Below are 23,691 nucleotides of genomic sequence, written 5' to 3' on the forward strand. Positions count from 1 at the left end.
ATTAAAATAACTTAATTATATCATATATAATTAATTTCCTTCAATTAATTTGAACAATTCAAATTAATCCAAATACTAATTCTCATTTAGTCCTATTGAGCTACCAAGGGAACCTCATGGACCTGTAGCTTGAAGCAACGGTACGTGAATAATTAATTAAACTTTAATTATTTACCATCCGTTAACTGTCGGGCACTCTAGTAAAGACTGACAGCTATATAACCAATCAACAGTACGATGACTATTCACAAATTACTCACAGCTAGGCCACAATTACCGTTTTTCCTCTATAGTTACATCTAACTTCTTAAGTACCACTAATCCTTTTAATGAATAATAGATCATAGTCCAAGCCCCAGAATCAGCCCTTAAGGGAGCAATTTATTTACTTACCCCGATCTCGGGGAAGGAGTGAATTTCTTCTTATGTAGCTGTGTTCCCAACTCCCCAATCAGATGAATCCACAAAATGGTATGCTTATTGAGTCGGCGATCTGGCAATGTAAGTCTCTATTATGAACAACGTTATATAATGAGACTAAACATTTCGTGGTCCGATCTTATATAAACTCCTTTGTATAGAATATCCCTGCTCACATGTCTACTGATCAGGACAATTGTAACACTTACAAAGCGGGCCAAACTCGTAGTGTCACCAGGATAAGGTACCTAGCCTTATCCATCTACTACAAATCATTTAGGTTATCACTTAAACATGATCCACCCGTATGTCTCTATATACATGTTTAAGCTATAAGATAACTTTGGATGTTAGTTTATTGGTTTGTGGTTAATGCAACTAATTTTGAAATAAAACATCATATATTTTATTAAATAAATAATAAGTTCGTACAATACAATTACAAACTATAAGACCCTACAATCTATTTAAGTTCATGTTTAAAACTAGTCTAATAATAAGTTCAAGTAAAATTAATTTTCATTTTGCAAAAATGTGAATTAAAACCTATCTAAAATTCATATTTAAAGTTTTAATTCAATCAATTTGGAATACTATTAAGAATCTCTAAAACTAAAAATTGAATAGAATCATACTTTAAAGTAAAAGTTTTGGTTAAATGTTTTAAAGAAATTTTAAACTACAATCTATCTAAATTTCATATTTAAAACTAGTTTAAAATTCATCAAAACTTAAAATCATATAATGGAGATTTGATAGAAGAACCAAAATCAAGAATCCACTGTATTGAGAGATTAAGAACCTAATGGTTAGTAAAGTTGGCAATAGAAAGAAAAAAAAAAGATTAAAGTAAAAAAATTTGGAGACATCTTTTAGAAAATTTTAAAAAATGATCTTTGAGAAGCATATAAAATGGATGAAATTGGGAGAAAGAAGAAGCAAAATAAATAATAAATATAAAAATAAAAATAAAAAATAAAAAATAGGGTGAGATTGAGGTGAAAGAATGAGCAAAATAAATAAGAAAATTAATATAAATAGAAAAAGAAAAAGAAAGGTGAAAATCGAGAAGATAGGAAAAGGAAAAAAAAAAATATTTACATAAAGCCAAGAGGGGTCCACCACATTTTAAAAATAATAATATTGAAAGATGTAGGGTCCACTATATTTATTAAATAAAATAATAATATAAAAGTACGTAGAGCCCACTATATTTATTGAATATAAAAAATAAATAAATAAGGAGAAGGGTCCACACCTTTATTAAATACTCTATTCTCTCCCCGTCTTCCTTCTTCCTCACAAATTTCTTTTCTCTTCTTTCACTTTTCTACCTTTGTTTTGTAGGTGATGATAGTCGTCGTGGATCTTCGCTGGAATTTGCAATAATATGTCGGAATGGAGGTCCGCTAGTCGTCGGAGTCGCTGTTCATCGGATTGGTACTTGTCGGAATATTTCTTTTCCTTTTCTCTCATCTTCTATACTTTTCACTCTATTCTCACTTAGTCCCAATATGATTCTTTCATTCTTCCCTTTGTCTTCAATTTATTCCTTTCTCCTATTCTATTTTTTCTTCCCTTTCTTCCTTCTATATATTTTTCTTTCTTTTCCTCCAACACTGTGATCAATTTATAGAAGAAGCAAGGTGGGGGAGTTGAGTTTTTTTTTTTTTTTTTTTGTAGATTCAAAAGGAGAGAAAAGGGAAGAAGAGGAAGTTGTTGAAGAATGGTTAAAAGAGAGAAGAAAAAGAAATAAAGTAAATAATAATAATAATAATAATAATAATAATAATAAATAAAATAAAATAAAATAAATTTGAATAAAAACAAACACACAACTCACCTAAAAATAAATTAAATTAACTTAAAAATAAAAATAAAATTAACTTAAAAATAAATTTAAAAAAATGAAAAAGAGGGAAAAAAACATAATAATAGTAATAATAATAAACGCAGGCTAAAACGATGTCTACAAATAAAAATACCTAAATTTGTTTATATTAAAATTTTGAGATAAACTCAAAAGGACAAATAAAATATTAAAGGCTAAAATATAGTTTAAAAAAAAAATCCTAATATACACTTGAACCACACCAAACAAGACTATTAAACAAGCACATATTCTTGAACCAATTTTATTCCAACATTTTAAATCTCAAGAAGCTTTATCATTGGAATAAAAACAAAATGAATGAAATAACTTTAAATTACTAAATTGAAAATAAATATAAAACAAAAAATTTATTTTTGGAGCAAGCAAACAACTCACACAACCCACACAAAAATTATGAAGAGCTTCACTCAACCCAAAAGCTTGAATAGGTCTGACTTGGAGCTCGAAGATTGGAACAGATCTGAAAAACGAATTTGCATGGCTAGTGTTGGAGGAAAAATGATGGGATGGGTTGTGCACGCAATCATGTGTGGTACATGGCTTAAGCTATGCGTTTATGCCCATGTGTCGGAGGTCATGGGTTGGAATGGAATTATGCAATGACCACGCGTTCCTATCACAAGTTTTCTTACATTCGCGCCAAGTATAACGAGAACGTAAGTTTCTTGGGTAATCCGAGGTCGAATACAGGGACTTGTCACTCAATAATGCTTGTGAAGCAATGCGTTTGAGGGGATGAATAAAAGTAAAAAGAAGAAGTTTAATGGATTTACACACTACTTCTACTCTTAACTAAACAGATTGAACAATGTAAGACTTGCAATGAGAATTGGTAGATGCACAACAACTATTAACGCATAATAATGTTTATTATCTTAAATCGTTCGAGTAATCCCAGCTCGTCACACTAACGCATCGCACACCTTTCGGTGGTCAGCCGCATGACTATATCTCTATAGTGCATGGTTGCGTCGAGCATAAGATTGTGCCTATCTCTAGGAACAATGCATACTTTGTTTTAGTGCATTCCATCTCTTACCTTCTCAGGCAGTTAGACGCGGCAAATTAACTTATAGACATGCATTGCAACAACCCATTGACAAGCGTTGCTATAGCCTTTCACCAAGCAAAGAGGATTAACTCACTATACTCGTACAACTCATACCTCTCAATGGGTTGCTACATGCATCCTATCTCTAGGCTGCACGATTAAGTATGCGATCACCTTTGATAAATAAACGATGAAGGTAAACAATGATAAAGATAAAGATGATGAAGAAGATGGCATTGAAGGAATCAAGATATACATTGATTGCAAAATGTCTTAATATCTTAAGCTAAAATGTAATAGAATACAGAGGTTAGAAGAGAAATGAAAGACTCTGCGTCAAGGTTGCTGGTGGTGCCACGGATGCATGGTGGAGATTTCTCTATCGAGCTCTATCTCCGGCGAAAGCTCTGGTCGTCACTCGGTCTGGTTTGTGGAGATGAAGAATTCTCACTGAACATCTCGCTCATGCTCTCATCTGTGATCGCAAACCTCTGCCTTGATGCAGAAGTTCGGATGCCTTGAAATGAAGGTTCAATGGGCTATTTATAGAGTTTAAACGCCGACAGCTATCATGATTACGTTATGTCTCACTATTGCCTTTGTCGCGGTATGGGCAATGTCACATCATCTTATCTTGTTGATACTCCTAAAGTGTGCACCCGAGCTTGATTCAACTGAAGTATCAACGCATTTTACCCATCCTGCGATCACCCTTCTATTATGGTTATCACTCTGTGGCCGCAATCTCCAAGTGATTACTGCATTCGCTTGATCCCCTCAACTTTCATGTGATGGACGCATTCGATTACCGTAAATTCCATGCAATGGACGCATGCGATCACCACATGCGTTCGTCTATGCGATAGCTCGGCTTTCAGCGCATGCGTTTGTCTTTGTGGTCGCCTGACTTCAGTGAATGCGTTTGATTGCTTATTTTTGGCGCATGCGTTTGATTCCTGTGGTAGCTATAAAAATAGATACTTTGGCACGGAGTAACGCATAATATTGGGGTCAGTGAGGATTTAGGTGCTAATCGACGCAAAACTCAAATTTTCACAAATTTTAAGTATTATCACCGCATTTACTACTTGTTAGCCCTCATAATTCTAAATAAAAGGCTCATAATAACTGGCATTTCTGCCAGTTATCAATTAGATCTGAAGACCCATGAGTAGATTTAGCAAATAGACGACTGGATCTGAAAAGTCCATGACCAAATCTGCAGATCTATCACCGGCGACGAGGTGAACCTCAGATCTAGTTGCAAGAGCGAGATGTTCGGAGCTGCATGAGCGTCAGTGACCGCAGATCTGATCGTACAAGCAAGATGAGTTGACCGCAGATCTGACGCTGGTGACAAGGTGAACCTCAGATCTGACCGCACGACTGCAGATCTGAAAGCCGGTGACGAGCTGACCGCAGATCAAACCACACGAGCGAGACGAGATCGTAGATCTGACGTCAGTGATGAGGTGAACCTCAAATCTGACCACACGACCGTAGATGAACGGAGTTGACGACCATGAACGAAGGTAGTGAACCTCAGAGTTGACGATCGCCGACGAATGGAGTTGAGACTGCATGACTGCACGACTGCAGATGCATCTCCACGAGCGGAGTTGACAAACAGAGCTGATGATAGTGAGATCTACACCTTTTAACGAACAGAGTGAGAAAGGAGAGATGTGAGATTTGATCAAATGGAAGAGGGTTCAAAGGAAAGAAGTTAGAAAGGAGAGGTGAGATTTGGTCAAATTGAAGTGGAGAAGAGAGAAGAAAGATAGAAAAATGAAAGAGAAGATATTTTTTACTAAAGGAAAAAAAACAAATGGGCATCTACAATGTCGATTTTAAACCGACATTGTAGCCTAATTAAAATATATCTTTAATGTCAGTTTAAAACCGACATTATACATTTATTTTTAGTTTCTTCAACCGACATTAAAGTCCAAATTTCTTGTAATGACCATAGCAAAAACCATAAATTAACATGGTATTTCAACCTATAATTTAAATCACAAGTTTAAGTCTCGACATCATTCAAGTTGTGCTCAATTAATTGGCATATTCTAAAAGGACATAATGTTTTAAAAGATTTAACAAAGTTTATAAACTTACAGTTAAAATGCTTATATTGGACCATAACTTTTCATGATTTTATAAGACAACAACTTATTAAGCACAAAGTTCATAAACTAAACGTTGTAATTAACTATATTAATTATATCATCTTAGTCTTTAGGTGCTTCTTAATTTGGTCTTAAATCATTTTAATTAAATTATAAAATTTTCTTTAAAGTAAAAATGTTTAATTAATCGTCTAAAAAAAAGTTTAGTTATGTTATTTATAGAAATTTAAAAAAATATTTTTGTTCAAATTTGTTAGATCTGCCACTGAATTTTTATTTTATTAAAATATTTTACACGTTGACTTCTGTATAACAGTTTGAAGATATTGGCTTCATTGATGGCCTAGATGTCAAATAGCATCCGAGTACCTTGTCTACAATTATGTTAATTAAATTGCCCAAAAAAAAAGTTTAATTAAACAATAATTTACAATAATGACATAAGTCAACTTCCTATTAAAAAGCTTAAAAACATTTTTCTAGGGGAATAATTTAACGAAAATATTGTACTAAAAAAAACCCTAAGATTAAAAATCAAATTGTGATGAAGTAACCTAAGATATTATGGTTTATTTGGTATTACTTAGCAAATTTCTTATGAGCTTGAATTATATTATATTACTTCAAAGAAGTAAGAAGTTGAATCTTACCCTTGTAAGATATTTGTAATGTAACTATACTTAGATTAGTTGAATTTGTCAAAATGGACATAGCTCAATTGATATAAAACTTGTACATAATCCTTTGATTATGTTTAATTTGGCTAAATAATTAAGCCACTTTCATTTGCATGGTGTTTTTATATACAATAGTCATAAAACACGTGCAATGCACGTGGTTAAAGATTTTAACATGAATTTTGTCGGTGAAATTTTAATAATAAATTAATATAAATTTTATTAAGTTCAAATAATAAATACCTGACATAAAGTTAAAAATAATAAAATAGTTGATAGCCAAAATTATAGGGAACACTTGGAACATAAATTTTTTAGGATCTTTGGGACACTTGGAACATAAATTTTGATTGTGACATATTTTTTGAATCAATACTTTTGATGAGAGTGATATAAACCGTAATTTTTTTTACATGAAATTAAAAGGTGATGGAATAACAATATAAATTATCAACTAACTCAAGAATAATATCTTTGATGACTATTGGTTTTGTTGGCATGCTTGTGCAATTCAAGGTTAGAGATATATACGTTACTAATACCTTTGTTTTAGATCTTTTGAATCTATCAAATTTGACCTTGTTGCTCATTGTGATAGTTTTTTCATGGGTAGTTCTCCTAACATAATGAATAAACATGTTAAATTAAAACACATGAAAAATGGGTAAAAAATTTGGTTCAAACAAATAAATAAGATATCTAAGATTCTGATAAAATTGAAACTATAGAAATCTAAATAATTGTTATGGTTAAAAAGGAATACACTTTATATAAATTTCCTACAAATTGAAAATTAAAAGGTGTTACTCCTCTTTGATTGAATTCAACTGCTATATTTATGAATCCAATGATAGACTTAGAAAACATGCAACGAAAGAAAAACAGGATCATAAGCATTTTAATTCATTGATTTTGGCTCCAAAATCAGCATGCTTATAAACTAAAAAGAAGGCTTCATCACTAATCTTTGGAGATACACTTGAATCACGAATTCCAACTACAATTCTCCATTCCTTTGCATGTGAACTACCATAAAGCTTCCTTACTATCCTCTCGATGCTTTAGATTGAGTTGTGGGACTCAAAATAAGCTTGAATTGGGGAAATGGAGAAGAAAGGTTTTCTGGTTTCACTATGAAGAACAATTTTCTTCAACCTTTAATTTCTCAGAATTCAGCAGCAATTGCATGCTCATTCCATTCAAAATTCCAGCTTTATATTGCATGGCATTCATGCAACTAACAACCATGTATGAATCACAGTAGCTGCTTTGAATTTGAGCTGGAAATTGAAGTGCTTTGGTGAGTGAGCTACTTTAAAGAAAGTGGAAAAATCCCAAAATTTGGGATTTCCACTTTCTCTTCTTCTTTTTTATTTTATATAAATTTTGATTTGAAATAAAAAATTCATTTTAATTTTTAATTCTGTAATTTAAAATTAAAGTCTTATTAATTTTACAAAATTAATTCAATAATTAATTTTCTAATAAAATTAATAAATCAATTAATTTTATTAATTTAATATCAAATATTAAATTAATTTATCACCAATTCCATTACCATGAATCCCTATTCATGAGTTTAATATTTAAATCATATTTAAATATTAATTGATTCTCCAATTTCGTTTAATTCCAAAATTAAACGTGTAATTATATCACATATAATTACTAATTCCCTTAATTCTAATTTGACCGTTTCAAATCAACTTATCACACTACTTTAACGCTAATCCATTTGTGAGCTAGTAAGAAACTTAATGAACCTACAGATCATGGGCTTCTACTAGCTCATGGGCTCCAACGATAGGAGATTAATCAGTTAAACGCTATACACCAAATTAACCCCCATTCGTTAACTACTAGGTCACTCTACTAAAGCCCAGAGTTGCACTTCCCTCATTGTAGATATATTGTGTCTACTCGATATAACCATGATTAGTAATTTAACTTTTCACAGGTTGTTCGTAATAACAGCTAGGTTAAATGGTTGTTTTACCCCCGAGATTACCTCTTGTTCCTTAAGTCCCATTGATCCTCTTATGAACAATTGGTTTGTGATCTGATCATAAAACCGAGTCCCTGTCGAGCCAATGAGAGGATGGGGCCCCTTGTTCAAGACCCGGAGTCAGCACTTAAGGGAACAACCTCTCTACTATCCCTGAAAGCGGGTAGGAGTGAGTTCTCTCTTGTACCCTATGTCCCCAGCTATCTACCCAGTCTTATCCTTGAAATGAGAGGCTTATTGAGCCGGCGCTGTTGAGTCAACCCTCACCCATGAAAATCTAAGGATTATCTCGAATAAACAGAAATTAATAGTTAGCTCAGGATTCAGGTTAAGTTACCTAGGTCATCGTTGTAAAATAGTTAGTTTTAAGTAGTAAACAACGTTATAAAGTAAGAGTGACTTATTTTGTGGTCTGATCTTGTGCAAACTCATTGCACAGGACGCCTCTACTCCTCATGTCATCACATGTACGAATTAGGATCACTTCGTTTGTAGCACTTTACAACTCCTTGTAACAACTACAGAGTGGGCTACATCTGATAGTGTTACCAAAATAAAGCACACAACCTTATTTCATATACTATGGACTATTTTGACTATTTACTCTAACCTAATCCACTTTTATGCCTCCACATAAAGTTCAAGTATTCATGTAATAGTCATGAATCTTTTTGTTTAACGAAATAAGCAATTCATATATTCAATAACGACTTTAGAATTTTCAGTATAAGTTTTAGGACATAAAATCTAACATCCAAAATAATCGTTATAGTTAATAACACTCCCTCCTGAACCATATCCTTTACTTTTTATATTAGTTCTTCTTCCCTTTTTCTCATTCAAACTCACTTCTATTTCTTATCTACCGATCCAATTCTTGTTTTATTTTTGCTTCTGGCAATTTACTCACTCGTCTCCTTAAAAAAGAAATTTAAAAAAGTAAAGAAAATCAAATTAAATTTCCTACGAATCAGAATTTAAATTTGAGAATAATCTAAATATTTATTAATGTTGGAAATAAATCTAATAATCAATATTGTATCAAAATTCAAACTTCAAGATACTATACATATATGTCTTTTTTTCCCTTCAAATATAACGGTCAATGAATAATAATAAATCAAAATTTAAATATAAAGATAACAATCATACAATTTCGTCAAAGAAAATAAGTTTAGAGACTTCATTTTGCATGATTCACATTTTCTTTATAATAACAAAAACTTCAATTATCATTCTACAATTCTTTCTGTTTGACGAGATTTTTGGAGAAATTTAATTTGTTGAATTCAAATTTTGTATTTGTATCAATTTTAATATAGTGAACATAACCTCTAATACATAATCCTTTGATTCTTTCTCTAAAAAAAAATAAACTTTAATCCTTAAGCTTGATGATCTTCTTGGATGATCGGCCTTTTGAACTTGTTGAACTTCTTGGAGAATTTCCCTTTTGGACTTGATGATCTTCTTTAAGGACCGTGAGATAAAAGAAAAAATGTTTTTCTAAAATTTAGTAGTTGTTGAATTAAGATTTCCATTCTCGAAAATTACTCACGGCAGCTGTCAAGTAAATTAGATTTGCTAAAAGACAGCTTGGAGAGTCTGGACGATCGTGGAGTGTTTTTATATGATAGACACTCAGCTGGCCGATTAGTTAAATGATAGTGCAACTTTTTTTAAACAATCGCATAGCGTTTGTTAAATGATTGGACATCGTCTATACGATAGACATCTGCCATCTCCCACTTGCTCAATCGTTTACACGATTGTTCTTCCTCTAACCAAGTCCACAAAGATCCCACACTTCTAGATTCTCATATCGAGAATACTAAGGTAGCCATTGTGGTGGTGTCATACTAAACTTGACATCAGTCGAGGTTCTGTGGTGGCCGTTCGTTACGTTCGTGGTGTTCGTGATCTTGGAGATCACTGTGTTCGAGTTCGATGTGATCGTGCAGTGTTGCGATCATAGAGTTCGAGCGTTCATGTGTTGTCGTGTTGCTATCAAGGATGTTGAAGATGAGTCTTCAAAGGTATGTTTGTTCTATCCCTTGATCTTTAGAAAAGCATGCTATAATTTCCGTTTTGCACATAGCTTGTTGTTTCCGTTTGTGATTGTAATTGTTAATGTTCATATACGATTGAAATTTGGAACGATCTTTCTGCTGCTCATGAAAATCCTCATGTCCGATTTCCTTTAGGCGTTGTATGAAAAGTCATCCTTATTGAAACAAACATGCCGAGAGGTGTAGATATAGCTAGAAGAGCTAAGACATTTATATCCTTTATGATTGCTAATACAGTTTAAGGTATGGATAATAGGCAGTGCTAAAGATGTGAAGATCATGATAATCAAATTGTTTGTAATGAAGCATAGTGAAGGACCTATGAGAATGGAAATAGGCATTCGATTGATGAGGTAAAGGTCATGTGAAATGCCTCCCACCAGTAAGTGCATGTGAAACCCAGTTTTTCATTTTTCCTACTTAAGTAGGAAATAAAAGGGATTAACTAAGTATAAGTTAAATCCTATATTGAAGAGGAGGAAAATCCTAAGTGTTTAAATAAGATTGTTTAGTAGCTTTGAGATAAGCCTTAACTAGTGAAATTTTGGTTTAAGTATGATGCCAAAAAGAACTATGCGTTGGAAGTTAGAGAAATGACTAAGTATTAGACAATGCGTTGGCCTTGTGCTGGCCGTTGGTGTTGTGCCATGCGTTGGCCATTAAAATTTGAGAGGTTATTTGGGTATTGAAAGAGGCTAAAGTGTGGCTGAGAGGAAAGGCTATGTGGGGACAAGCATGTGGCAACCAATGTCTTGAAAGGTTAGCAAAGCATGCGACAGCCTTAAGCTGCGCGGACATGGGCGCTGGGCGTTGGAGTTGCGTGCACTGGTTGATCGTGTGGTAAATAAGCAGTGCTACACGATGAGGTATACAATCGTGTAGCAAATGAGCAGCGCTACACGACGGGGCATGCGATGTTTAGTAAGTGAGCGGAGCTACACGATGAGGTAGGTGATCGTGTAGGCAGGCACTGGAAGATCGTATAGCAAATACGGGGAGCTAAATGATAGTGCTATGCGATGGGCGATAACATTAGACGATGAGGCGTTGGCACTACACGATCGGCATCAGCGTTAGACGATGACGTTGGGCGATGACGCTACGCGATGGGTGTGTGCGCTAGACGATAGTCGTGCTTCTCTAGATGATAGGCGTCAATGCTACACGATGAGCAAGAGCTATGTGGTAGACTGGTGCTATGCGGCAACGCTATGCAATGGTGCTATGCGGCAGCAGTACTAAACGATGAACTAGGCGATGAGACAAAGCCATGGTAGATGCACGGTGAAACGTCTTGCATTGCTAAGGCTTGCGGTACATAAGGTTGTTATGCATTGGACATCTGAGGGCATGTGGGCACATAGGACAAGGCTAATAGCTGTCTCTTATACACATCTAGATGTGTATAAGAGACAAGACTAGTAGTATGCGTTGAAAGAGTGTTGGTCATTATCCTAGTTGAGCGCATAGGGAAAAGGTAAGCCATGCGAAAGAGAAGGATATGCGGCCAAAGAGGAGCCTTGCGAGCATCTAGCATATGTGACCAAGTTGTGTCAATTGGATGCACAAGGTAAGATTGAATGAACGCATTTTGATGTTGGATGGACGCCTGTGCCAACTGGTGGTGTCCGGACATAGGTATGTTGCGACAATTGGATGGACGCATATGGGGATTAGATGGACGCATATGAGGTTGGATGTATGCATATGATATTGGATGGACACATTCAAAGTTGACATCCGAACATGTGGCTTGTTGGGGAGCATTATGTGTTGGCTAAGGAAGAGGAAGACACCTTAGATTGCAATGGCATGAAGGTTGCATTGATAGTGTGGGGAAAAGATACTTGGACATGCGGCCAAGTAGGAGGTGTCGGCCTTAGAGAGATTTTGGACGGCTATAAATAGAGCCAGGGATCTCTTCAGATGATAACTCGATTTCTCTTCAAAGGACATTAGGAAGTGTATGAAGGCTAATTATGAGGAATCTATGCATTGATGGAAGAACGCATGGGTTGGTAGTAACACTATGCGTTGGTCAAGAGGTTCGAAGAGGGAAAGATGCTGTCGGACATGAAGATCTGGAAGTAACATCAACTTGGGACGAGGATATCTCCCAGAATACTCGTACGTTTGGAGTGATTCTAAAGCCACTTGAAAGCTCTGAGAGTCTAGCTTTCAGGGTAGGGTTGCCAGAGAAAAAGCTCTAAGGAATCAGGCTATAGAATGAGGAAAAGACAGAAGGGTCAAGCTATCGGGTAAGTTGGGCCAGTATTGATTTTTTGAATATTCCAACCAAACCATGAGAATTTCCGAGCTAAGATTTTGAGGTAAGATCTTGAGACATTTTAGAGCATATTTGTAGAAGAAAGTAACTCGAGATAAAGCCTAGAACTATGAGTAATCTGAGCTTAAGTTGAATCTGAAATTTAGGGTTCAAAAGAGGAGCCCGGGAAGATCAAGGAACTTCTAAGCGAAAGATTCCTATCCTTACCAAGGTAGTGAAAGGTGAGGAGTTCCCTGCTAAGGTCAAGGTCTTCCACAACAGTTACACTTTCGAAGGGTTTTAAAGATTGGTTGTTGTAAACTTTGTTGTTAAGTCTTGGAGTTGTATAAACATTACATGGTTGTAATAAAATGGGCCTACATAATCAGTTGTTGTTACCTCATTGACTTAAAATTTATTGAGTAAAGTAAGAGGTTCAGTTGGACAGTAGGTATCACAAAAGGGTGGTATCTGCGGTCCCTCACGCCTCTCCTCAGGCTCAAGAGTTCGGGCTCGAGGCGGGGTGTGATAGTGCAATTATTTATATGCCATAGTGTATGACATTTAGATTAGAAACCCATCTTAGGTTATGCAATTATTCATGCATCATGTATTATAAGTGTTATAATATGGCATGATGAAATTACAGGAAAGCGTGCGCATGCATCATGAAATATAAAAGTTATATTTATGCATGCAATAAGCATATTCATGCATCATCTTTATATTATAAGTGTTATAGTATAAGTGTGAATGGAAGCATGTTTTGCTTTGTTGCTTATTTGTATAAGAGTTATATAAAAGTAACAATGAATGAAAAATGCATGGAACATGACACTTAGACTAATTTATAAGCATTATGAATTCCTTGTATCTGTTTGCTTCGCGTTATGGATGGTTTTGGTTGTTTCTGTTATAAGCGTTATAATGGAAATTAGAACTAAAATCAATAAGAAAGAGTTGCATGTGGACTTAGATGAACTCATGTTTTAAAAGGGTTTTAAAATTGAATTGAGATAGACCTAAGTTCAAGGTTCTCGTGGGATTAGCAACCTATTTTAATCTTTTTAAATTAGTTTAATAGGATTAAATTGATTGGCATAAAAGATTAAAATTATATTAAATCTATCTATACGAGATCTTTTGTCTAAGACGGGTTCTGTCTAGGCTGGGGTACTTAAGCTGCAATTGAAGAAAATTAGACACGAGAATTTCCATGAGCAGTGGAACGATCGTTCCAAATTCCATTCGAAATTGAACATAAACAATTATAGTCACAAAAAGGAAACCAACAGGTCATGCACAATACGAAATTAAAGTATACTTTACAATGAGATCATGGGATAGAATGTACATACCTTTGAAGACTCATTTTTCAAACTCTCTCGATCACGAACGCTTGTTCAGTCTCCCAGACACATATGCTCGAACACAACAACTGCAACATAGCACGATTAACAGCAAACACAAACCCAACGATCACAATGATCACGAACCCAATGAACGACCTCCAAAACCTCGAACTCAATCGAGTTGAGTGCGGACACCACCATAATGATTACCTTGGTATTCTCGGTGTGAGAATTCAAAAGTTGTGGACTCTGTATGGACTTGGTTAGAGGAAGAGACTGAAGAAACAACAATCATGTAGACGATTGAGCAAGTGGAAGATGGAAGTGTCTATCATATAGATAAATGCTCAATCGTGTAGAAGAATGTAGCCCATTGTATAGATAATGCCCTACGATCGTTAAGCTGTGACTAGCTGAGTGAACTATCGTATAGTAACACTCCACGATCATTTAGTCTCTCTATCAACTATCATTTAGTGAAATAATTTCACTTGATAGTCTTTCCGTGAGTTTCTTTCCGAAAGTAGCAACTCTTCTAAATTTAGGAAACCATTTTTCCTTTTATCTCATGGTTACCACAAAACCACCAATAACCTCCCATTCAATTGGTTATTAGAGAAAAAGAGATAATTATCCAATAATTATATGATAACCAACTTACCATATTATATTTATAACCTATAGTTTTAATATTTCATCTCATGAAACATATAAACCATAGTTCCTTTTCTATTTTATGGTACTTAATGTAAATCATATTTACATTAATCCTCCATTTGATGTATCTCATACATCACACTAATTATATCATATATAATTAAGTTTCTTCTTGTCAATTTGAACACTTCAAACTAACATCAAGAACTTATTCTCAACTTGAATCCATTGAGTTACCAAAGGGACCTTATGGACCTGTAGCTTGAAGCTCCAACGGTACGTGAATAACTGACTAAACTTCTTAGTCACGGGATCCACTATCCGTTAACTATCGGACACTCCACTAAAGATCGACAGCTGCACTCTTCTTACTACAGATATATTTTGTGTCCATATCAACCAATCAATAGTGCGATAACCCTTCACAGATCCCCCGTAAGTACAGTTGGGCCAATTTACCGTTATGCCCCTGTAGCTACATCTAACTCCTTAAGTACCACTGATCCCTCTAATGAACATAAGTCATAATCCTACTATGGTTGAGTCCTCTCTTCCAAAGAGAAACTGTGGCCACTATGTTTAAGACCCGGAATCAGCCCTTAAGGGAGCAATTTATTTACTTACCCCTACTTCGGGGAAGGAGTGAATTCCATCTTGTGTAACTAAGTTCTCAGCTCCAAAATCAGACAAATCCCCAAAAAGGTAGTCTTGTTGAGTTGGCAATCTGGCCACTCTCACCCATACTAATCAAAGAACCGTCCTCAAAGGTAGAAGTTATCAGAACACTCAGGATTGAGATCATGTCACCTATGGTCGTTTAGGTGAGATGTAAGTCTCAAGTATCAATGGTGTTATATAAAGAGACTATTCATCTCGTTGTCTGGTCTTATACAAACTCTTTGTATAGGACACCCCCGTTCACATGTCTCCATATGAATGGTAGGGATCTACCATCTGTAGTAGTTCACAACACTTTAAACCTCTACAAAGCAGGTCGTATCCGTAGTGTCACCAGGATCAGGTATCCCTCCTTAATCTTTATACTACAGACCTTTTTAGGTTATCACTTAAGGCATGATCTACTTGTATATCTTATATACATGCTTAAATTTTCATACAATAACCATGGAGCTTTGTTTATTGGATATGAGTAAATGCAAAATAAAATAACTCTTATTTTATTCATAACAATGTGTATAGTTTACAAACTATGAGACTTCAGGAGAATTAGGACATCAATCCCAACAAGTGGCATTTTGGCATGGGTAAGAAGAGATAGACTGGTTTCCACAATATGTCGGTGCTTTCGTTTAACTCTACCATTTTAGGTAGAGGTATAAGGACACAAAAGTTGCATTGTAATGCTAGATTCTAAGTCTAACTGTATCAAGGGCTTAAACTCACCACCTTCATCATATTGGATTTCTTTGATTTTTGTATCGTATAAGTTTTCGACTTGCTGTTTGTGTTGTCTAAAGACTATAATAGCATCACTTTTGAACTTCAAGGGGTAAATCCATGTATTTCGATTGAAGTCGTCCATAAAACTGATATAATAGGAATGACCATTGATAGAATTCAAGGGAGTTGGACCCCATCAGTTTGTATGTATTAATTCCAAAGATTGAGATGCATAAGATAGAGAATGAGAGAAGGATAATCTATGCAATTTTCTGTAATGACAAGCCTCATAAAAATAACTTTTTTATTCATCCTTACTTTAACATTACAAGAAGATAATATTCAGTCTAGAACTCTAATAGATGGGTGGCCCAATCTACTATGCCAAACATCTTTAGAGCAATACAAAACATGATGATTACCTGGAGAACTAACATAGGCTTCTTCCCATTCTTATCTTTAGACAAACAGGAGATAAAAACAACAAAAGAGAAAGTTGGACTACAAGCTTCTTGTTTAACATTAGATAAGACTACTTTGACACCACTGAGTTGATAAAGACCACCTTTAATTGTTTCTTCAAGAAGAGTCTTCCCCGTTTCCTTGTCCTTAATGGCACAAAAGGAATCATAGAATTCAACAATCATAGAGTTATCCATTGTTAAACGTGTTGGGGTTGATGCCCTAAATCTCGTAGGATTCTGCAGTTTGTAAACACGTGTATGAACAAACATTTGTGATGTAATAATATAAGATATTTTCTTAACTATTGTCTATGAAATATGGGATATTTTAGTTGCATTAACCACAAACCAATAAACTAATATCCCTGGTTATTGTTGTAACTTAAGTATGTATGTGGAGACATACAAGTGGATCATGCCTTAAGTAATAACCTAAATGGTCTGTAGTATATGGATAAAGGAGGGAAACCTTATCCTAGTGACACTACGGATACGACCCACTTGTGTTGTAAAGTGCTACAGATGGTCTGATCCTAATCATTCATGTGGAAACATGCGAGTGGGGGTATCCTATACAAAGGAGTTTGTATAAGACTGAACCACAAAATGTGTAGTCTCATTATATAACATTGTTCATGACTGAGACTTTCATTTAACTAGGATGACCATAGGTAACATGACCTTAATCCTGAGTAAGTTGGGAACTTCTTGCCTATGAGGGCAACCCTTTGATTTGCATGGGTGCGAGTGACCAAATTGCCTACTTAAACCTACCACTCTGAGGATTCGTCTGATTGGGGGCCTAGGCACTCAGCTACACAAGATGGAATTCACTCATTCCCCGAAGTAGAGGTAAGTAGATAGATTGCTCCCTTAAGGGCTGATTCCAGGGCTTGAACAATGTGTTGCCATACACTTTCTCATGACCCGAGAAGTGTTCACTCATAGTACGACTATGATGTATTTTTCATTAGAGGAATCAGTGGTACTTAAGGAGTTAGATGTAACTACAGGGACAAAACGGTAAATTGGCTCAACTGCACTTATGAGTGATTTATAAAGGATTATCGCGCTGTTGATTGGTTATAGCCAATGGAGACGAAATATATCTATAATAAGAAGAGTGCAGTTATCGGTCTTTAGTTGAGTGCTCGACAGTTAACGAATGGTGGATATCGTGATTAAATAATTTAGTCAGTTATTCACATACCGTTGGAGCTTCAAGCTACAGGTCCATCCCTTGGTAGCTCAATAGATTCAAGTTGAAAATCAGTTTTTGGGTTAGTTTGAAGTGTTCAAATTAACAAGAGGGAATTTGATTATATGTGCTATAATTAAATTGGTTCAATTATATGTGATATAATTGATTTGATGTATTAGATACATTAATTGGAGGAATTGATATAAATATGATTTATATTAAATAAAGAAGAAAAAAACTATGGTTTAAATATTACATATAATGTGATATTAAAACTATAGGTTATAAATATAATATGATAAGTTAGTTATTATATTTATTTATAATAAAAACAATTATGAGATAATTATTTAGTTGGTTATTTATTTTCTCCATTAACCATGTAAGTGGGAGGTTAGTTTTAGTTTTTAATACTTGAAGATTAAAATGAAAAGGGTCTTCATTTTGTTGGATGATCGTTTCATTATTGGCATTACTAATCGATCGCTCACGAGAGATTATACAATAGCCCTCACAAGAGATTAAATGATCGAGCGAGAGACTAAATGATCAAGTGAGAGATTACTAGATGATTGGCTAGACAATTGCTTACGAGAGTGTGAGATTGCTAGACGATTAAGTATCCACTGTCTATACAATAGATCAAACCTTTCTCCCACTTACTTGATCGTATAGCTCGATCGTATCCTTCCTCCTTCCCTCTAACAAATTCTCATAGAGCCCACACCTCCTGGATTCTCACTGCGAGAATACCAAGGTTGTCGAGTGGTAGTGTCTAGGGGTTGTCGAGGATTAGACAGTTTGTGATTGTGACTAGTGCGAGAGGTTGCTAGACGGTTGCTCACGAGAGCGAGATATTTCTAGAAGAAGAGTTCTTCAAAGGTATGTCTCTCAATTCCTTTTGTTTTAGTAAGAAAGCATACTGTAATTTTCTTTATAATGCATAACTGTTCGTGTATGTTTGTGATTGCATTTATTCTTTCACAATAGGCTTGAAAAGATCTTACTTCTGCTCACTGGTTCTCTTGAATAAGAGTTTTTTCAATTGGTATTAGAGCCAGGTGTTTCTGATATTCCAAATCTATTGATGTATTGAATTGCATTTACATTCTTGGTGAGTTTTAAAGCATGTCTACATTATGTTTAAGTGTGTATTTATGGATGTAGATTAATGGAGTTTCTGGGATGATTGGCTCTGGTTATTGCTTTTTTTACATTTTAAAGTTAATTATAAGGACCCCTGTATTTTTGGGTATATTAACTTGCTATCGAGTCTGTAATTCAAAGAGTTTGAGTCTGTAAGAGTCGCTTATGATGAAGCTTCAAGTCATGGAGATGTTGTTTACTTCAAGGAAGAAAAAGACCAAGAATTGGTCAGATTGTGTAGGCCAGGCTAAAAGATCGTTTAGATTTGCCTAAATGATCGGGTAGAAAAGTTCTAACTCGATCGTGTAACATTTACTAAACAATCGTATGGCTGATGCTAAACGAACGATGAAGTGTTTACTCAAGTGGTTTGCGTTGGCTACTCGATCGTGTAAACGATGAGGGTAAACAATCGTTGAGTATGGGATACTCGTTGCATGGTATGTGCACGCATTAAACGATCGTGTAGGCCAGCATGCTTCATCACATAGTCACTGGCTACATGATCACTCGGTAAGTGTTATTGTTGGGAATGTCCTAGAACTTGCAGTTCGTAAATTTTATATTAAACATTCTATTTATCAATAAAATATTATTGAGTACCTTATTCAATAAAGTTGTTGCTTTGCATTCTATTATGAAAATCTAATGGCTATAGTATGAATACTTTAACTTCATGTGGTGACATAAACAAGATCAAATTAATAGTATATAGCCTAAATGGTCTATAAGTATATGGATGAAATTGGGTATCTCATCCTGGTAACACTATTGGATGCAACCCATTTTGTATAAGTAATACAGATGACGTGATCCACAGATCATTCATGTAGAAACATGTGAGTGGGGGCATTCTATGCAATGAGTTTGCATAGAGACTGGACCACGAAATAGTCACTTTTCTTTATAATGACCGTTTACTGTTAAAACTGACTATTTCATACTAAGTAACCTAGGATAACTCGATCTTAATCCTGAGCTAGCTATGAACTTCTGTTTATTCGGGATTATCCTTTGATCTGCATGGGTGAGAGTAGTTCAACAGCACTACTCAATAAGCCTTCCATTTTGGGGATAAGAGCGGATGGATAGCTGGGGATATAGCCCTGCAAGATAGAATTCACTCCCACCTATTTTAGGATTAATAGATAGGTTGTTCTCTTAAGTACTGATTTCAGGTCTTGAACAATCAGGGCCCCGCCTTCTCATCATAGAAGGACATGATTCATAAGTAGTATTATGAATCAAATTGTTCATTGGAGGGTCAGTGGGAACTTAAGGAACGAGATGCATTTACAGGGGTAAAACGATAATTTTGACCCAACTGTAATTACGAACGACAGATGAAGGATTGACTTACTGACTATTGTTTATATGGACAGAAATATATCTATAGTGAGGAGAGTATAACTATCGAGCTATAGTGGTGTGTCTTGATAGTTAACGAACAGTAATTAATTCGATTAAAGAGTTTTAACAAATTAATTGCAGATCGTTGGAGCTCATGATCTGTAGGTCTATTAGGTCCCTCTACTAGCTCATTAAATTGGAATAACAAATTAAGTATTGATGTATAAAATAAGGGTTATAAATTTGAAATGTTCAAATTCAAATTTTAGGGATTTTCGATTGATTGTATATGATACAATTATAAACGTTAATTTGATTGAAATTAAACGAAATTAGAAAATCAATTAATATTTAGATTATGATTTAAATATAAAATTGATCTTTTGGTGATATTGATATTTTATTAATTTAATATTTAGATATTAAATTAATATTATTTTAATTAAAAAGTTTAATTAAAAATAAATTAAAATTAGTTTTATTTAAATTAAGTATTTTTGAATTAATTTTATAAAACTAATTTAAAAATAAAAATAAAAATGATTTTTTGAAATCATTTTAAGTTAGTGGATTTTTCCATTTTTTGGAAAAAATCCACTAACCATATTTTGATGGATTGTCACCAAAATCCAATAATAAATTGATATGATCACCAAGCAGGTGGTGCCCTCCATGCAGCCTATTGATTTTGCATGATTTCTACCTATATATAATAGCTCCATGCATGAAGATCAGTAAGGATTCTGAGTTTTACTTACTGAAGTGAATACCTGAGAACCCTACACATCCCTCATTTGTTCTTCATCAATTCAACTTGATTTAAGTGTTTCCACCACATGTTCCAGCTTGAGCATAGTAGAGAAGATCTCGGTGGTAGTCCTCTTGAAGATTCAAGCTCTATCTTGGTGAATTTCAGCTGAATTCGTGGAAGAAATCTTCAAAGGTAATATCTGTTTCTAACCCTCTTTTGAATATCATATGAACAACATGCTTAAAACTCAAATTAAATGTAGTTTAAGTTGCTTATTGATTCTGAAGTCTTTTGTTTTATGTTTTATCATTCCTTCATGTTACTCAGCGCTTGCTCTTCGATCGTCTAGACGGTCACGCTTCATCGCATAGTTGTCGTCTACTTGATCGTTTAGGTTTGTGTTTAAATATGGTGCACTGCACGATCGAGTGGCCTTCATGCTTCATTGCATAGTCAAAGGTACTTGATCGTTGCTATACGATTGTGGTTACTCAACCAACTTTACTAGACGATCACAAGAAAAAGCTATACGATCAGGAAGCGAGGCTTCGCCTAGGCGGTTTAAGACCCAGTTTGCCTGTTTGAACCGGTTTACTCGATGGTCTATGTAATAGATAGTTTTCCTTTCCATTTTTTTAGGCTAATCATCCCAGTCCATTAATTTTGGTGAATGTACATGATAGTATGTTTTAATTATATGTCATATAGTATGCCATATAGTTTTAAATCCCACCATAGATTATGCATTTGTCATGCATCATCTCTACATTGTAAGAGTTATGATATAGTAGCTTGCATGATTATATTACTTTAAGAGCATGCTCATGCATCATATAATATAAGAGTTATATTTATGCATGAATATATTTATGCATGCATTAAGCATATTCATACATCATCTTTATATTATAAATGTTATAATATAAAGGTGTATGGAAGCATGTATGCTTAGTTCATTACTTTTTATATAAGAGTTATATATAGTAATGAATGGACATTGCATGAAGCATGACACATAGGTCAAATTTATTAGAGTTATAAATACCTAGTCTAGCTTAGCAATGTGGATGATTTTGGTTGTTTCTTTTATAAGAGTTATAATAGAAATTAAAACTAAAAACAATAAGAAAGACATGCATGCAAACTTAGGCTTGAATCATTTTTTTAAAAGAGTTTTAAAATTTGATGGAGATAGACCTAAGATCACAGTTCTATTGAGATTAGAAACCTAAGTTAATCTTTTAATCAGTTTAATAGGATTAAAATTGACTAATAAAAGATTAAAGATGTACCAAATCTATCTATAAGGGACCTTTTATCTAAGATGGGTTCTGTCTAGGCTGTGGTACTTAAGCTGACAGAAACGGAACACCCCTAATTGGGAACCTACCTAGAAAGGTGAATTAGATAAATTTGATGCATGCATGAAAAATTTGATGATAGTCTGTTAAAGTGTTCTGTGGGACTTGATTCGAACTTGTTTAATTATCAAAAGCAAGAGTTGTTTTCTAGCAAATTAAACTTACACTTAGATAAAATCAGTAGCCGAATTGTCTAAGTTAATGAATCCTAGGTAGAACATTCAGTGGGAGGTACTTGGGGTATATGATACTTCACTTAAACCTCTTTACGTTTCTTCCTAATGTTCACACCGTGAGATCTATCCTCGGCCTCGAGGCACCCTGGGAGTCTCCCCCTAAAGGATGTTGTTTGGATAGGTCAATACCAAGGTGAATGGAGAGAATGTTCATAGTAAGTGGGAGCGGGACGTGTGACAACATATCCTACGGTCTCTCTCATTAGGTTGGATAACGTTTTGTGCATCGCCTCGAGGCACCCTGGGAGTGTACCCCTAAAGGATGGAAGTTTTGCATGACTCTTTATTTGATCTCCTATATAGGATAAAGTCGCTTTAATCTCTTGTCCTAATCTGCTTTTTTCCTATGGTGGGCGCATTAGGGCAGGACTCTAAGCCTGGAATAAGGGTTACACTTACGCGGAATTGTTAAAGATTAACAGTTCTGGACCGGAAAATGGTGACTGTTAGAGTCAGTTACAAGTGTTTTTTCTGTCTAATAGTTGAGAATGTCTCATCCTAGTGAAGGGGCACTTGATCACCCCATCAGTGACTTTTGTCCTACCTCGCTGGGGCATCATTGTAAAATAGATATCTTTTCATTTAGAGTACAATCGAACTATTTTGCTAAAACTAAACTTGGTATTAAAAGGGGTAATGCATAGACTCATTAAGTTTGTTCATGTTTTTCAGGAATTTAGCAACTTTAAAATGGAAACAACCATGTTAGCTCTATTAAGTGCCGACAAACTGACTGGCAAAAACTACGTTAGTTGGAAAAACACGATAAATACCATTCTTATCATCGATGACCTAAGGTTCGTCCTTACAGAGGAGTGTCCTCCTATTCCGACTCAAACTATTGCTCGAAATGTTCGGGAGGCATATGAAAGATAGACACGGGCGAACGAGAAGGCCCAAGCTTATATCTTGTCCAGCGTGAGATCATGGAGTCCCTGCAAGGAATGTTCGGACAACCGTCTGGACAGCTCAAGCACGAAGCTTTGAAATGTATCTTCAACTCTAAAATGGAGGAGGGTACATCTGTTCGAGAACATGTTCTGAACATGATGGTCTACTTCAATGTGGCGGAGATGAATGAGTCCCATATCAATAAGAGCAACCAGGTCAGCATAATTTTGCACACGTTGCCATAAAGCTTTCTGCACTTTGTCAGCAATGTTGTGCTGAATAAAGTTGATCATTCCTTTACAATTCCCCTCAATGAGTTGCAGACATTCCAATCCTTGCTGAAAAGCAAGGAGAAGAAGATTGATGAGGA

General features: G+C 34.9%; 1 long non-coding RNA gene across 3 annotated transcripts; it reads left to right on the plus strand.

Annotated features, from left to right (window-relative positions):
* Positions 1 to 1,574: 1,574 nt before the first annotated feature.
* Positions 1,575 to 23,287, plus strand: LOC120087749. Of its 3 annotated transcripts, none has more exons than XR_005484669.1 (4): positions 1,575 to 1,860; positions 20,743 to 20,844; positions 20,928 to 21,025; positions 23,103 to 23,287. It is a non-coding gene; the product is annotated as an uncharacterized LOC120087749 (long non-coding RNA). The 3 variants fall into 3 exon arrangements; XR_005484668.1 differs by lacking the exon at positions 23,103 to 23,287 and adding an exon at positions 21,161 to 21,642; XR_005484670.1 differs by lacking the exons at positions 20,743 to 20,844; positions 23,103 to 23,287 and adding an exon at positions 21,161 to 21,642.
* Positions 23,288 to 23,691: the final 404 nt, after the last annotated feature.

This window comes from Benincasa hispida, chromosome 10 (genome assembly GCF_009727055.1).
Source record: "Benincasa hispida cultivar B227 chromosome 10, ASM972705v1, whole genome shotgun sequence".
In the NCBI taxonomy this organism is placed as follows: domain Eukaryota; kingdom Viridiplantae; phylum Streptophyta; class Magnoliopsida; order Cucurbitales; family Cucurbitaceae; genus Benincasa; species Benincasa hispida.